Source organism: Amblyomma maculatum, chromosome 3 (genome assembly GCF_055883805.1).
Source record: "Amblyomma maculatum isolate TAMU_Amacu chromosome 3, ASM5588380v1, whole genome shotgun sequence".
NCBI lineage: Eukaryota > Metazoa > Arthropoda > Arachnida > Ixodida > Ixodidae > Amblyomma > Amblyomma maculatum.
In genome coordinates this window covers 9,988,704-10,002,701 of record NC_139346.1, presented here as the reverse complement: position 1 = coordinate 10,002,701, position 13,998 = coordinate 9,988,704, and the positions used below count along the sequence as shown (strand labels likewise).

The 13,998-nt window shown below is 45.0% G+C and overlaps 2 long non-coding RNA genes across 6 annotated transcripts in view; one reads left to right on the top strand and one right to left on the bottom strand.

Annotated features, from left to right (window-relative positions):
* LOC146194200 (uncharacterized) overlaps nucleotides 1-9,832 on the bottom strand; it is a 290,048-nt gene extending 280,216 nt beyond the window's left edge. Inside the window, exons 1-4 of one of the 5 annotated variants that reach the window (XR_014705832.1) lie at nucleotides 9,606-9,830; nucleotides 9,107-9,171; nucleotides 6,787-8,209; nucleotides 791-4,560 (exon numbers count right to left, since the gene is read on the bottom strand). This is a non-coding gene — a long non-coding RNA (uncharacterized LOC146194200). Of the gene's footprint in view, nucleotides 1-790; nucleotides 4,561-5,462; nucleotides 8,210-9,106; nucleotides 9,172-9,605 lie in introns of those variants that run through there. The other 4 variants (XR_014705828.1, XR_014705827.1, XR_014705830.1 and 1 more) reach the window with 4 other exon arrangements.
* A 740-nt stretch (nucleotides 9,833-10,572) lies between these two features.
* LOC146194199 (uncharacterized) lies at nucleotides 10,573-13,163 on the top strand. The gene is made up of 2 exons (XR_014705810.1): nucleotides 10,573-10,762; nucleotides 12,149-13,163. It is a non-coding gene; the product is annotated as an uncharacterized LOC146194199 (long non-coding RNA).
* Nucleotides 13,164-13,998: the final 835 nt, after the last annotated feature.

Here is a 13,998-nt window from a genome sequence, read left to right as displayed (position 1 = left end):
TGTTTCTCTCCTTCCCTTCCATCACCAAAGAGTCTCTCCCTCCTCCCTGGTTGACTAGCCTCCACAAGAGACAATACGCGTAGGGCTGGTACACGTAGGCTCCCTAAATACGCGAAATGTGGAGCGCCATCTCTTAGTGCTTTGAGAAACTATGCCCGCCATGTTGGTTCGGTCAACAAAATGAAAACGCTGCCCTGTGCTGGGTAAAAACAGCTACAAGAATGCATCAAATGCAGTCATTATGGCCCCGACTTTTACAGGCATTCTTTTTTTTCTTGCTGGTTGGTTTGTGAGGTTTAACGTCCAAAAGAGACTCAGGTATGAGAGACGCCATAGTGAAGGGCCCCGATAATTCCGACCACCTGGAGTTCTTTCTTTAAGGTGCACTGACATTGCACAAACACGGGTGCCTTGCTTTCTGCCTTCCATCAAAACGCTACCGCCTCAGCTTTTTTTTTTTTCTTGCTTTCTGCTACCCAAGCACCACCAGTGACCTTTGTTTGAAGGTTGAGAAGTGAGCTTTGGCTCATCCAGCTACAATGCCGATAAGGAGGAGGAGGGGGAGAGGCTGAGCTCAATGGGTGGCCGAAGCATAGGTGCGAGGCCTCTGGCCTTTCTTAGGAAACCAAGCCCGTGCATGTATGGATGTTCTGTGTTTTCTGTATTCATGGTTATGCACGGTGTACCATGGCTGGATTTATGACCTATGCATGGAGGGTGCTTCCTGTCTGCTACAGCTGCGAAATCGTGGCACTGTGTGGCATCGACGCGTCTACTCAGTGATGCCGTCATTTGGTGTGCAACAAGCTGGGAAAAAAAAAAAAAAAAAAGCGGAGGCTGGCCAAGCCTGCACTTTCACCCAGTTGTGATTCTTGCGAACGAGATGTCATGAACTTGAGCGTTCAGAGCGACCTGCAGTGATTTTTGCCGTTGTACTGAGAGTTATAGATGATAGGTGTGCCGGCCATGAGCCATCCTTACAGGCTCTGGCTGTGTATCAGCATCTTGCCGAAGAGCCAAAACCAGGGAAAAACTCGCATAAAATATAGCTAAATTATTGGAACAGGAAACCAAGCCCGTGCATGTATGGATGTTCTGTGTTTTCTGTATTATGGTTCTGCACGGTGTACCATGGCTGGATTCGAGTGGCGACGGTGCGCTCTTTACGACCTATGCATGGAGGGTGCTTCCTGTCTGGTACAGCTGCGAAATCGTGGCACTGTGTGGCATTGACGCGTCTACTCAGTGATGCCATCATTTGGTGTGCAACAAGCTGGAAAAAAAAAAAAAAAGCGGAGGCTGGCCAAGCCTGCACTTTCACCCGGTTGTGATTCTTGCCAACGAGATGTCATGAACTTGAGCGTTCAGAGCGACCTGCAGTGATTTTTGCCGCTGTACTGAGAGTTATATATGATAGGTGTGCCGGCCGTGAGCCATCCTTACAGGCTCTGGCTGTGTATCAGCATCTTGCCGAAGAGCCAAAACCAGGGAAAAACTCGCATAAAATATAGCTAAATTATTGGAACAGAGTTCTCCATCACTCGGAAATTGATGAAAGGAAACACTGCAAGTTTTTCAAACTTGCAGGCGTGGGCACGTCGTTCAGAGGAAATAAAGTTCAAATAGGTGGCAGAAAACATACGTATGGGTCCGGACCGAAGGAAATACCAAAAGCACACTGCGGCCGAGATGCTCAACTATTGTCATGAAGTTAGCTTCGTTACAAACTAGCCGCAGAGTTTAGCAACATAGGTGGCAGGCAAAGACAAGGGTCGGAAGGCTTTCCTACTATCCTATCCTTATATGACGATGGTGATGAATGTCTCCTGTTATTTCGAGGTGATGCTGCGCACGCCTCGGAACAGGAAAAGCAGTTACAGTGAATGCGCTGTTCAAAGTGCACAAAAAGTGCAATAAGAGCAGGTTACCTTTTTTTTTTAATTTGCACTAACAACTTAAAACAGGTCAACGACCAGCCTGACTTGCAGACACGTGAAGGTGCCCGAAATTTTAGTACATGTGCAGAAGCAGACAGAAATGTGCCCAAAAGCGAAAAGATGCCGTCACACTGGCATATCATTTGAAATAATGCATGTAGGCAAAACAGGTACTCCTCCTTGCTCGGCCACTAATTGTAACAGGCCTGGCAGAACAGGCCCGAGAGGCCGAAAATGTTCATGTGATAAATTCTGTGCTTCTGTAGCCATGTCAATGCATTTTTGACAGTTCCCCTCATATCATGAAGGAAGCAAAGTTACAGCAGGAAGAAAAAAATCAGCTTTTGTGCAGCATAATGGGACTGACCTTACAATAGTATGCTGCTACTTGCCTTACTGCAGACTGATAACCCAAATCACTGTTGTATTCAGACGGTAATTAGCACATGTTGCGCACTGTAAGAAATAAGACAAAGTAAGTATTACTACGATCAAAATAATACTGTTGCCTGAACCTACACTCCACCGCTTTTGCGCACACAAAATTGAGACTACATAATTTCTCTAAGCATTTCGCTCACTCCGTAAACTGAACACTTGAACGCTTGAAGGCGCGAACGCAGGTGCGCACCGGGCGCCGCCACAGAAGCGAGTGGCCAGGGTTGGGTAAATCCTGCACTAACTTCACGGGGAAGAGAGCACTGCTTGCTTAGAAGAGCTGCCATTATATCTGCGGCGAATGCGCAGGCTGTATGAAAGTGCGCGCCGCTGCCACTTGAATCCAGCCGTTGGTGTATGAATAGCACAGTGCACAGAACACGCTGAAGCATGCATAGACAAGGGCAAGAAACTATAAGCCTTCTTTCTTGTGTGAGTGTATGCATGAGTGAAAACGAAATGCAAGACAAAAAAGTGCGTGACATCAGCAGACCAAGTGACACCCCTCGCCCATCAGTCAGAGAGAAACCAATGGATGCAGTATCTGTGGGTACCTCATCGACAAAGTTCGATGGCCAGCGCAAAGGATGAGAAGGTTTGGCTGTTTTAAAAGGACCATGAGAGCTTTGGTTTGCATTTTGTTGCTTTCCAGTGTGTGCATCGCTGCAGTATTTCGCAGAGACCATGTCCAACGCCTTATCGGGCTTGGTTAAAATGTCAGCCTGGTCAGTAGCCCTTGAATATGTTAGCTCTCTTAAATGAACAATCTGAAATAAGCAAGGACATAAGTTGTGCTGGCCATATTGTGGACTGCTTTCAAGACAATGTGTGTAATGCCAAATAATCTGAGAAGGTGAATAAACCGTTTGGGGTGCCTTGTTTTGTTTTCTAAATATGCATTGTAAGACCATTTAACACAGCTTGGCCACCCAACTTGTGCACACCAGCTAACACAAAGCTTTAGCAGCGCTACACTAATCCCTCTGTCACACAAACACTTCCGATCCTCATTGAACTCAATCTGCATTCAGGCTTTCAAGAAGGATTGAAGCATCCGGTACTACACGAGCGTTTTCAGTCAGCATTGAGAAATTTCCTACGTGGTCCGTCGTCTGCTGTCAGTCGCAATGAGTCTCAAAAGGAAATTTAAGATTGGGGTAATGATTGCACGATTTCAGTGTACACAGCAGCATTCCGCGTTTGGCGCCTCAGGTCATCTAACCTATCTTCCCAGCGGTCAAGTGCTACAGTGCAGTTTCTCTTCCACTCCACAGTTTCCACACTGACGCAGTCGAAGAGAACGTCACCTTAGCTTCCACTGGCAGTAGACTACGGTGTCAATATTATAAAATTAGCCGTTCTACGAATGTTCTATCATGCCTTTTAATACATTTATGTGTTATTATGTGCAGTTCTATTGCATTTATTCGTTTTTCAAGTTTTAGAGCTCGTTGATGACGAGGGTGTCAATGACCGCTTTTGAGTGTGCTTGAAATCTCAAGAGCGATTGAGGAAGCAACCTTGAGTCAAGCAGACTCGAGCTCAACTGCACTTGACAGTTGCCGTGTGACAACCTCGATCTACAATGAGTTGAATGTAGATCCAGTTCAATGAGGATCGAAACTGTTCGTATGAGAGCAGTTTAACTCGCATCTTGCAGGAACAAGCAATCTATATACACCTTTCCAATAAGTTACTCGGTGCCACCATATTGTTCGCTCCTCCTCTCTGGACTGCTGCAAACCGGCTCTGCTTCCACTGTGCTAGCACCAAATGCAAAAGCAGTCCAGCAGGTAATATGGTGACACCTCGTGACCACTTATTGGAAAGGTGCACACTACTATGACTATGCTACAGTATGCTAAGGAAGTGAACACACAAAAAAGCCAGGCAATCATGTTACTCTGGTAACGAATGTTTAATTGTGGCTGGCCTTGCATATGGCGGGCAGTAATGCATGTACCCCTGTCTTCGGACAGGAGAGCAGGGCTGTAAGCATCTCCAGCAAACACTGTGCGGATGTTCGTTTTGTTATAAAAATTTAGGAGACACTTGAGATCTGTCTTTAAGAGTATAGCATGGTAGCGTCAACAGCTCCCATCTGCAGCTTCCCTCAAAGATCCTTGATCGCATACATGCACCTTGCTATTTTATAAATGAAGTCTTTAAAGAACTTTGCTGCAACCTACAAAAAAAAAAAAAAAAAAAAAATGTAGGAAGTGCTTAAGAGCTCTAAGATCGCTAAGGCGAACACAACCCGGCACCAGAATTAGAATATGTGACTAATAAGTACGGTGCAGGCAATGCAGCCTTATAGTTACGCACGTCAAATGACAGATCGAATACCACACGCCCATCCTCCGACGTCCTGTGAATAAGCGCATAAGTGGCCCGCGTATGCATGGGGTTGCCATTACCCCCTTTGTCACCTCTCTGCAGCGGTTTGCACAGCCAGGATGCCTCCTTTCCTCCTCTCTGCAACGCGGCAACAGGGCACGCACCTGCCAGAGCTCTTCACACGCAAGTTCCAGTATGAAGGACGTTTCTTGATGACAATTTCTGATCGCACTTTCTGTACATGACGCACATGAGCCAATTAAAATACAGCTATTTAAATGCCCTCTAGACACGTCAATATTATGAATATAAGCATAATACATAAGATAAATTCTCAGCACTGGGTAAAATATTCACAAAGTATTGTCAAACATGAATATAAAATCAAGAAATTGTAATAAAATCTTGAGGATATACAAAAGGCAGAAAAATGGTCATTTCTTAAACTACAGCTTGCAAATGAAGCTTTTTTTTTTTGCCTCAACTCCTTCAGCACCATGTAATTTGTTTATTAAATGACATATTTACACAATCTTGCTATTAGATAATACTAAAATGTATTTAGATGCTAAAGGTATTTAGATGCTCAATTAAATAAATGCCCATGCTTTTGTTTTGGCTTTATACATAGCATAAAAAACTTTTTCTCCGAAATTTGCAGAAAAAATCCAAAAAGTGAAAGAAAAGGGGGCATGAATATCAAAATAAGACAGCAAGAAAAATTATTCAGAATACTAAAAATATGCTACACTGCCTCTTTTATTACTAGTTTAGGTTCTGAAGTTCATTTTGAAGGTGTGCTGTTCTCTCAGAAATATAGCTAAGTTGCTGAAAACACCCATTTTTATGCTCGGCCTTGTTCTACTCATTTTACAGTTTATAGTATTGGCATTTCCAAACCTTTCAGGATTTATGACTGAATTATTTGGTGACATGTTTTCCAGAAGGTGGGAGAGTTTGCCATAAAATTTGAAAATCTGCAATAGAAGCTTGGTGTTCAAACTCCACTGAATTTGCTTAAAGAAGTTCCACACTTGAAGTTCTGGAGAAGCCATATCAAGTAGTACCAAGCTTTCATTACTGCTGAAACCCAGCGAATGGAAACAGAACAGTGGGAACACAAAATGAGCATGTGTAACTGACCAAGTGTGATCAGAGATTGAAACTAAGCTTTTCTTGGCCACTAGCTGAAGTCCGAGGCTGACATTTGACTGATTCATCATCTGAGCTGAACTGAGAGCTAGTAAAATTGTCTTCAAGAGACTTCGCTACTACTCTCATAAACAGAAAACTATAGTAGAAGCAGCAGAATCGTGTGAATGGCGCCAAAGACCTCTTTATTTCAAATAATTTTTTAAATGTCACACTGTGCCAGAAAGAACAAAAAAAAAAAATAAATAAAAAAATAAACAAGCTGCACACAAACAGAAAACTATGGTTGTCACAATAGCCCCACTGCGGTAGTGCAGTGGTTAAGATGCTAGATTACTGTGCCGGAGTACCCATGTCCAAACCCGATCGCTGGCGGCTGCTTTCGATGCAAACGAAGTGGCACCCGTGTGCTTTGTGATGTCAGCGCGTGTTAAAGATCCCTAGGTGGTCAAAATTACTCCATAGACCACTACGGCACCCATTTCTGTCTTTCCACTTTGACTCCCTCCTCCCTTCCCTTACGGCACAGTTCAGGTGCCCACAGAAACAAGTGACAGATTCTGTGCCTTTTCCATTCCTGTGAACTAATTACTATAATTACTTTTGTCATACTATCTGCCTAAATGGGGCTACATGTTCCAAATACATAAATTTACGTCTGCCAGTGTGTGAGAACGATCATTCATATATGAACGATTGGCTTAAAGCAGTCCTGAAAGGTATAAGCCCTAATCCCTTAATTTGTGCCGGTATTATCTCACACACAATCATCAGCATACAACCATAATCTACCACATTGTGCCTAAGACCACCCAACATGGGTATAAAGCTCTGTTTTAACAAAGCTGTATGAACATGGAGTAGCATGTCTGATACTAGATCCAAGGGTCTCGGATGGTTCTATTCCACCTCAACCTCTCACCTCAAAGGAGCTGCCTGAGTTAGCAGCTCCAGATAGCGTCGTCCTCTCTTTTCTCGATCCTTTGTCTCTTTTTCGCTTTTCCACAATATGAGCTCCAGCCAGTTCGGCCATATCATGTGGCCTCATGACATCGCAGAACCAGACAACCAATCAGTGCATGGCCATGTCACCTGCCAAAGGCATGGTTGTGATTTTTCTCAAGGGTGACGCCTTTTACGCTACCGCACTAAAGCAACCATTCTACAATAAGTCAGTTCTTGTGGAGCACTTTTCACTACTGCTGCTGCATTGTATGATATGGGCAGTTCAAATTATGTCCCTTCTGTAAAGAGCAGTTTGTTTGCACAGCCTCCTATCCGATGTGGATGTAGGCTACAATCCAGCACACAACAGCGGCAGGGCAGACACATTAAAAAACATGGCAGCCCTTACGAAAGCCAGCTGCTCCTTCAGCTGATAGAAAGTCCAAGATTTTCCCAATTCTATTATCTTGTAGGCAATGGACAGTAACCCAATCAGTTTATGTTTGCAAGTGCTTGACAGCCCCTTTCTTATAGATTATGGTACTGTTAGGATCCTTCCAAGATTTCAATACACTTGAGGTCGTGAGGCACTACACACACAAAGCAAGCAGTTTTTCTAGCACAATCTCCCTACCACTCTTCAAAGATCTGCAGTTGCCTATCCATACCAGCCGATTTACCCCTTTGCATTGCTTCTAAGGCTTTTTTACTTCCTCCATGACCAGCATGACGTACAACCTGCTCACATTACTGCCCGTCATCCTGACTGCTTCAGGGCAATGTCATCAGCAAATTGCAGATTACTGAGGTATTCTCCATCTACCCTCATCCCTGAAGGCATGTCACCTAGCACATAGTACAATAGATGCTGTCAAGAGAGTACAAGTGGCTGATTCCATGCCAAGTTACCTAAGACAATGCCATGTTTTAGACACCATCACACACGGATAAGTATAACTTTTTCTCGGAGAACCACAGCTGTGTTACCTCCACAAGGGATCAAGTTTTCTTCTATATGACATCTCTCCAATAAATGTCAGGCCTGTTCAGGTATTAATCTGTTACTTTAATTCGCAAGGCTAGAAGCTAGACTGGCAAAAAATTGCAGTCACACATTTGTGCTTCCCACCTCCCCCCACTGCAAATCATGTGTTCCAAACCACCCAGAATGATTTTCAAATAATAGCATGTCAGCAAATTCAAGGGTGACAATATTACACAAGATTAAATACATTGCAAGCAAGGTGTTTTAAACTTAACTGGGAGCACACTCTAAACCTGTGGAAGCAGTGAGAGTATCCATTTGGTCACGCCAGTCGCAGCTCACTGCACTACTGAGGTGGCGGTGTAATCGAACTGGCGGAGGGAACTCGTTCGTCGGCACCAAGAATTCGTTGCCTCTGCAAATGTAAATAAATGAGAGTAATACTGCAATTACATTTAGTTTGCATAAATTCAGCAAACTCACTCACAATAGAATTTGGTTCGAGTAAAGCAAGTGAGAGTGCCTGCTGCAGAAGGAAAAAGGTAGTAACGAGACTGGCAGTCAATGCTAGCGCAAATACAAATATTTAGAACACTTACAAAACACTGAAATAGCAACAAAGAGAATCTAAGTTAAATCACTTGTGCAGTAAGTGCCCAATATGCTGCGGCTTGCATGGAACTGCAATGGAGAGTGCTTATAGCAGCAACTGCCAAGCTCTTTGACAGGATTACGAGGTACTCTCAATGGTGCCTCACTCTCCCACAAAACATGCTAGCTCAGATTAATTATTGCTCTGTTTTCAAATAAGCTGTCAATGGCCTTGGCAGCAGCTTGAAGCCAAGCACTGCCAACTGTTTATGTTGGAGCAGGCAAAAGATATATATATTAGGGAACTCTGCGGTAGCAACATGCATCCAAAGTGTTAAATCTATATAAACAAGCTCAGTGAGTTCCACCAATGCAGATATTTCGGCAGTAAAAAGAGAGATATTGTCACAGGCATGAACCTATGCTAGCTGAGGAGTAATGAAGTCACCCTCATTGCTGCATACACCGAAATAAGTGGGTACTTGACAGTGGAAGGTCTGAGCAAATAAGCACAGGAATTCGGTCATGTATATAACCATACTTTTGTAGCCATTTCATGCTGTGCAGTAGGCTTGTTGCACTTCGAGGCTCATTCCGCACAGGGCCAACTCACGTTTAAACCATCTCTCAGCTGGCCAGCAACCCCCCTTTATCAGTCCGCAGATATACTCATGTATTGCAGCACTACCACATATGGTCTGTACAGATGAGTGCCACTTACCTTCCAACAGTTTTCCGAAAGAAGCCCGACATTTTCTATGGGCTGAGCCGCTCCATCGGTTGAAGCTGCGAGGAAGGCAACAAAACCTCCTGATTGTAAACCAGCGCGTTCACGCTGGCGCACGCAAAAATGCCTTATACTGCCCAAACAAATATAAGCGAACTCAGAAACAGTTTTACGTTATCTTTTAGTCGCCTCATATGTCCCAATACTCCAGTGCATCCGGAAGACAACAGCAACCGGCGACTGATCGGTGCACAGCAGCAGGTATGGAAGCTGTTCCAAGCGCAATGAAACGAGATCGTGGACGCCATTACGCAGTCTCCTCACGCCTTCGCCCGGAGACCGTCGCGCGATTACGCCGCGTCAATAATTGAGGCTAACGCATGCTTGCGCTGCCGTGCAAAAACTCGTTAAAGAAGCTGCAAGGAAGGCGATGGCAGAAAGACTACAAATGCTTTACTTAGAGTTCGCGGGCATGTACTTATGTACGACTCACCGCAGTCAGAAGGCTGCAAATAGGACTGCACCGAAGGCTGCGCCCTTGAATTTAAGGCTATAATTCACGAACTGAATTCGCATATCACCGAGTTTGCATTTACCGGGATGATGGCCCGCCAACTGCAGCAGACCGACGCATGAAAGACAACCTAGGGTGCCTAGGGCTCGCAAAGCGCAAATGCTCGTTGTCTGAAAAGCGCGCCAGTCTTCCTTCTTTGGGCCATACTTTTGGCGACTCAGTGAGCATCTGGGTTTGAGGCTTACTTCTAGAAAAAAAACAAGCACTAAAAGCTATTTGACGTCACATTCGTCCAGAAGAGCAACATATCCTCCTTTCCACTTTGGTCCTGGTGAAAAAAACCACCTGAACTTGCAGAGAGCCGGCTCCGTGAACTGCGCATGCGCGCACAGAACCAAAGTGGAAAGGAGGACGCGTTGATTCTCTCGACGGATGTGACGTCAAACAACTTTTAGTATTTGCTTTTTTCTGGAAATAAGCCTCAAACCTGGATGCCAATTACCCCGTTTCGAACCACCGCACCCGAGCAAAAGCTGGCGCGCTTTTCGGGCAACGGGTGCTCGCGCCTTGCGAGCCCTAGGTCGCTTTTCATGCGTCGGCTTGTTTTAGTTTGCGGGGCATCATCCCGATAGATGCAAATTCGGTGAAAATCTGATTCAGTTTGTGGATTGTTGCCCTAAATTCAACAGCGTAGCCTTCGGTCCTGTCCCTGGCCTGTCTGCAGCCTCCGACTACGGTGAGTCGTACGCGAATGATGTGCTCGCGGCTTGCGAGCCCTAGGTCGCTTTTCATGCGTCGGCTTGTTTTAGTTTGCGGGGCATCATCCCGATAGATGCAAATTCGGTGAAAATCTGATTCAGTTTGTGGATTGTTGCCCTAAATTCAACAGCGTAGCCTTCGGTCCTGTCCCTGGCCTGTCTGCAGCCTCCGACTACGGTGAGTCGCACGCGAATGATGTGCTCGCGCCTTGCGAGCCCTAGGTCGCTTTTCATGCGTCGGCTTGTTTTAGTTTGCGGGGCATCATCCCGATAGATGCAAATTCGGTGAAAATCTGATTCAGTTTGTGGATTGTTGCCCTAAATGCAACAGCGTAGCCTTCGGTCCTGTCCCTGGCCTGTCTGCAGCCTCCGACTACGGTGAGTCGTACGCGAATGATGGTGTTTCGTAAGTACATGCCCGCGAGCTCTAGGTAAAGCATTTGTCGGCGTTCTGCTACCGTCTTGCAGCCTTTTTAATGAGTTTTTACACGGCAGTGCAGCTATGCGGTAGTCACAATTACTGACGCGGCGTAATCACGCGACAGTCTCCGGGCGAAGGCATGTGGAGACTGCATAATGGCGTCGATCCCGTTTCTTCGCGCTTGAAACAACCGTTGCATACCTGCTGCTGTGCACCGATCAGTTGTTGTCTTCGGGGTGCACTGGGATATTGGGACGTACGCGCCGACTTACAGATGATGTGAAACTATTTGCGAGTCGAGAGTCACGGAAGTTTGTAATTTGCTTTTTCTTTTTCTTTTTTTTTTTTTTTTAAGATTCTTCGTTTGTGGTCTAGTTTGTTTGGGCAGTAGCAGGCATTTTGGTGTGGTGCGCCGGCGTGAACGCGCTGGTTTATGATCAGGAGGTTTTATTGCCTTCCTCGCAGCTTCAGCAGATAGACGGTCGTGCTTCCGTCAAAAAACTGTCGTAAGGTATTTATCTATGCGGCCCATACGTGGTGCTGCAGTGCAAGAGGTCAGCTTCTTTACAGTGTCGACGAAGTGCTAAAGAAGGGGAGTTGCTGGCTAGCTGAGAGATAGTATAAATGTAAACTGGCCCAGTGCGAAATGAGCCCCGGAGTGAAACGAGCCTACTGCTCAGCATAATATTGCTACAAGATACGGGCGTATACCCGCACGAATTTATGGACAGCTTATTTGAAAACAAAGCAATAATTAACCTGAGGTGGTTCGTTTTGTTGAGGGGAGTGAGGCACCGTTGCATGTACAGCCTTTGTCAAAAGTGTAGAGCCCGGGGGGGGTCCGCTTCTGAGCCGAATAGTGGCACTGATGTAGAATTAGTTGAGGCCTTTCCCACTGAAGGGGGTAGGACAAAAAATCTTCTTGCCATCAACAAAGTTGGAATCCCGGAAATTCATTACAAGCCGCAGGAACTGGCCCAGAAGCAGAACCCCTGGGCTCTACACTTTTGACAAAGACTGTACCTCGTAATCCTGTCAAAGAGCTTGGCAGTTGCTGCTATAAGCACTCTTGATTACAATTCCATGCAAGCCGCAGCATATTCCACACTTACTGCACACATGATTTACCTTAGTCTCTTTGTTGCTATTTCAGTGTTTTGTAAGTGTGCTAAATATTTGTATTTGTGCTAGCATTCACTGCTAGTCTCGTTACTGCCTTTTTCCTTCTGCGGCAGGCACTGTCACTTGCTTTACTCAAATCAAATTCTACTGTGAGTGAGTTTGCTGAACTTATGCAAACTAAATGTAATTGCTGTATTACTCTCATTTATTTACATTTACAGAGGCAAGGAATACTCGGGGCCGACGTACGAGTTTCCTCCACCAGTTGGATTCCGCCGCTACCTCAGTAGTGCAGTGAGCTGTGACTGGTGTGACCAAATGGACACTCACTCCTTCTACTGGTTTAGAGCGTGCTCCTAGTTAAGTTTAAAATATCTTGCTTGCAATGTATTTAATCTTGTTGTGGAATATTGTCACCCTTGCATTTGCTGATATGTTATTATTTGGAAAGCATTCAGAGTGATTTTGGACGCATGATTTGCAGTGGCGGGAGGTCGAGAAGCACAAATGTGTGACTGCAATTTTTTGCCTCTCTAGTTTGCAGCCTTTAGAATTAAAGCAACAGATTGATATGTGAACAGGCCTGGCATGGATTAAAGAGTTTGTCATATACAACAACACTTGACCCTTGCGGGGGTAACACAGCTGTGGTTATCTGAGCAAAAGTTCTCTGTATGTGATGGTGTCCGAAACACGGCATTGTCTTAAGTAACTTGGCATGGAATCGGCCACTTCTTGCATTCTCTTGACAGCATCTATTGTAATGTGTGCTAGGCGACATGCCTTCGGATCTGTCTGCAGCAGTTGCCTTGATGTATCAAGATGGGGTGGTTGTTGCGAGTTGGAAATTCCTATTCTCCAGACTACACCAATAAAATGCAGTGAAGCCAAATACCAGGAACCAATGTGTTATGTGGTTCATTGTGAAGGCTTGCCATTCTCGTAACTTTGCCAAATTGCTAGAAACATTATTTTTAAGCCCGGTCTTCTTTTGCTCATAGCACAACTCATTTCGTGCATTTGTCAACTTTTTGTGGTTTATGGTTGGCACATTTTGCAGAGGGTGACAAAATTTGAGCTGGTGTGCCACGAAGGTTAAATATCTGTTTATTGAACTCTTCTCGGGAAGCTACATGCAAATACTGCCTAATGTGGCTGTGAGGGCTTTGCACTTGATTGATGTACCGGTGCATTACTTGTGGCAGCTGGTCTACATTGTACAGGACTGCCACTTTGAGGAGCACCAGCACTGCAATGAAGCAGATTCACAGCATTGTTTCTGGTGGAGGCAAACCACTGTAGATGTCCTCATTCCAGTGCAGCTTCAGCCAGTGAAGTTTCACAATGCCCGTGTTGGACAAACAAGAGGCCTATGAACTTGAGCATTTCACTTAGTCATTTCTTCCAAACATCCGTCAAAACAAGCAACCTGTTGGTTTCCCCAAAATCCCTGTACAATCATATTTATTTTTATTTTTACAAATAGTTTGTATAAGCTGGAGAGCCTTCACTCAAGTATACACTAGGTTCCTATCTACGTGAAAACTACACGCTTGTGTGCCAGTGTCAGCAGATCGTTACTAACGATTGTGGAAACCCTCCTAAACAGAGATAAAACTGAGGACATGCAGCGATCATGTGTACATACTCAAAAGCAAGTGGGTACGGAAACTATGTGCACCTTTGGCCACTAGTTGGCATTACAGGTGGTTGTAGTACCTGAATCGCTAAAAGCTGAAATCAGAGCTTCTTCTGGCAGACTCTTCTGGCTTCTTTGCTGCTAGTGCGATAAAAAAAATCTGTAGCTGAAGTTGCTGAATCACACAATTTCAGTGTTTTTTGTTGTGTGGCCTGACATGAACATTTCTTCATCTAAGCTGCCACCATTCTTCAGATACAGATCGCTTGTGTGTCACCACTTGGTGCGATGTTACTCTGTGTCACCAGGAGTAGAGACAGACAATTGGAGGAGGAGGATACGCTACAACAGGACATGTACTTGCAGACTAACAGGAAAAATAAGGAGGCCTTAGGAAAGCTAAAGAATACGGTAAACGCCGCCATGAGGCTC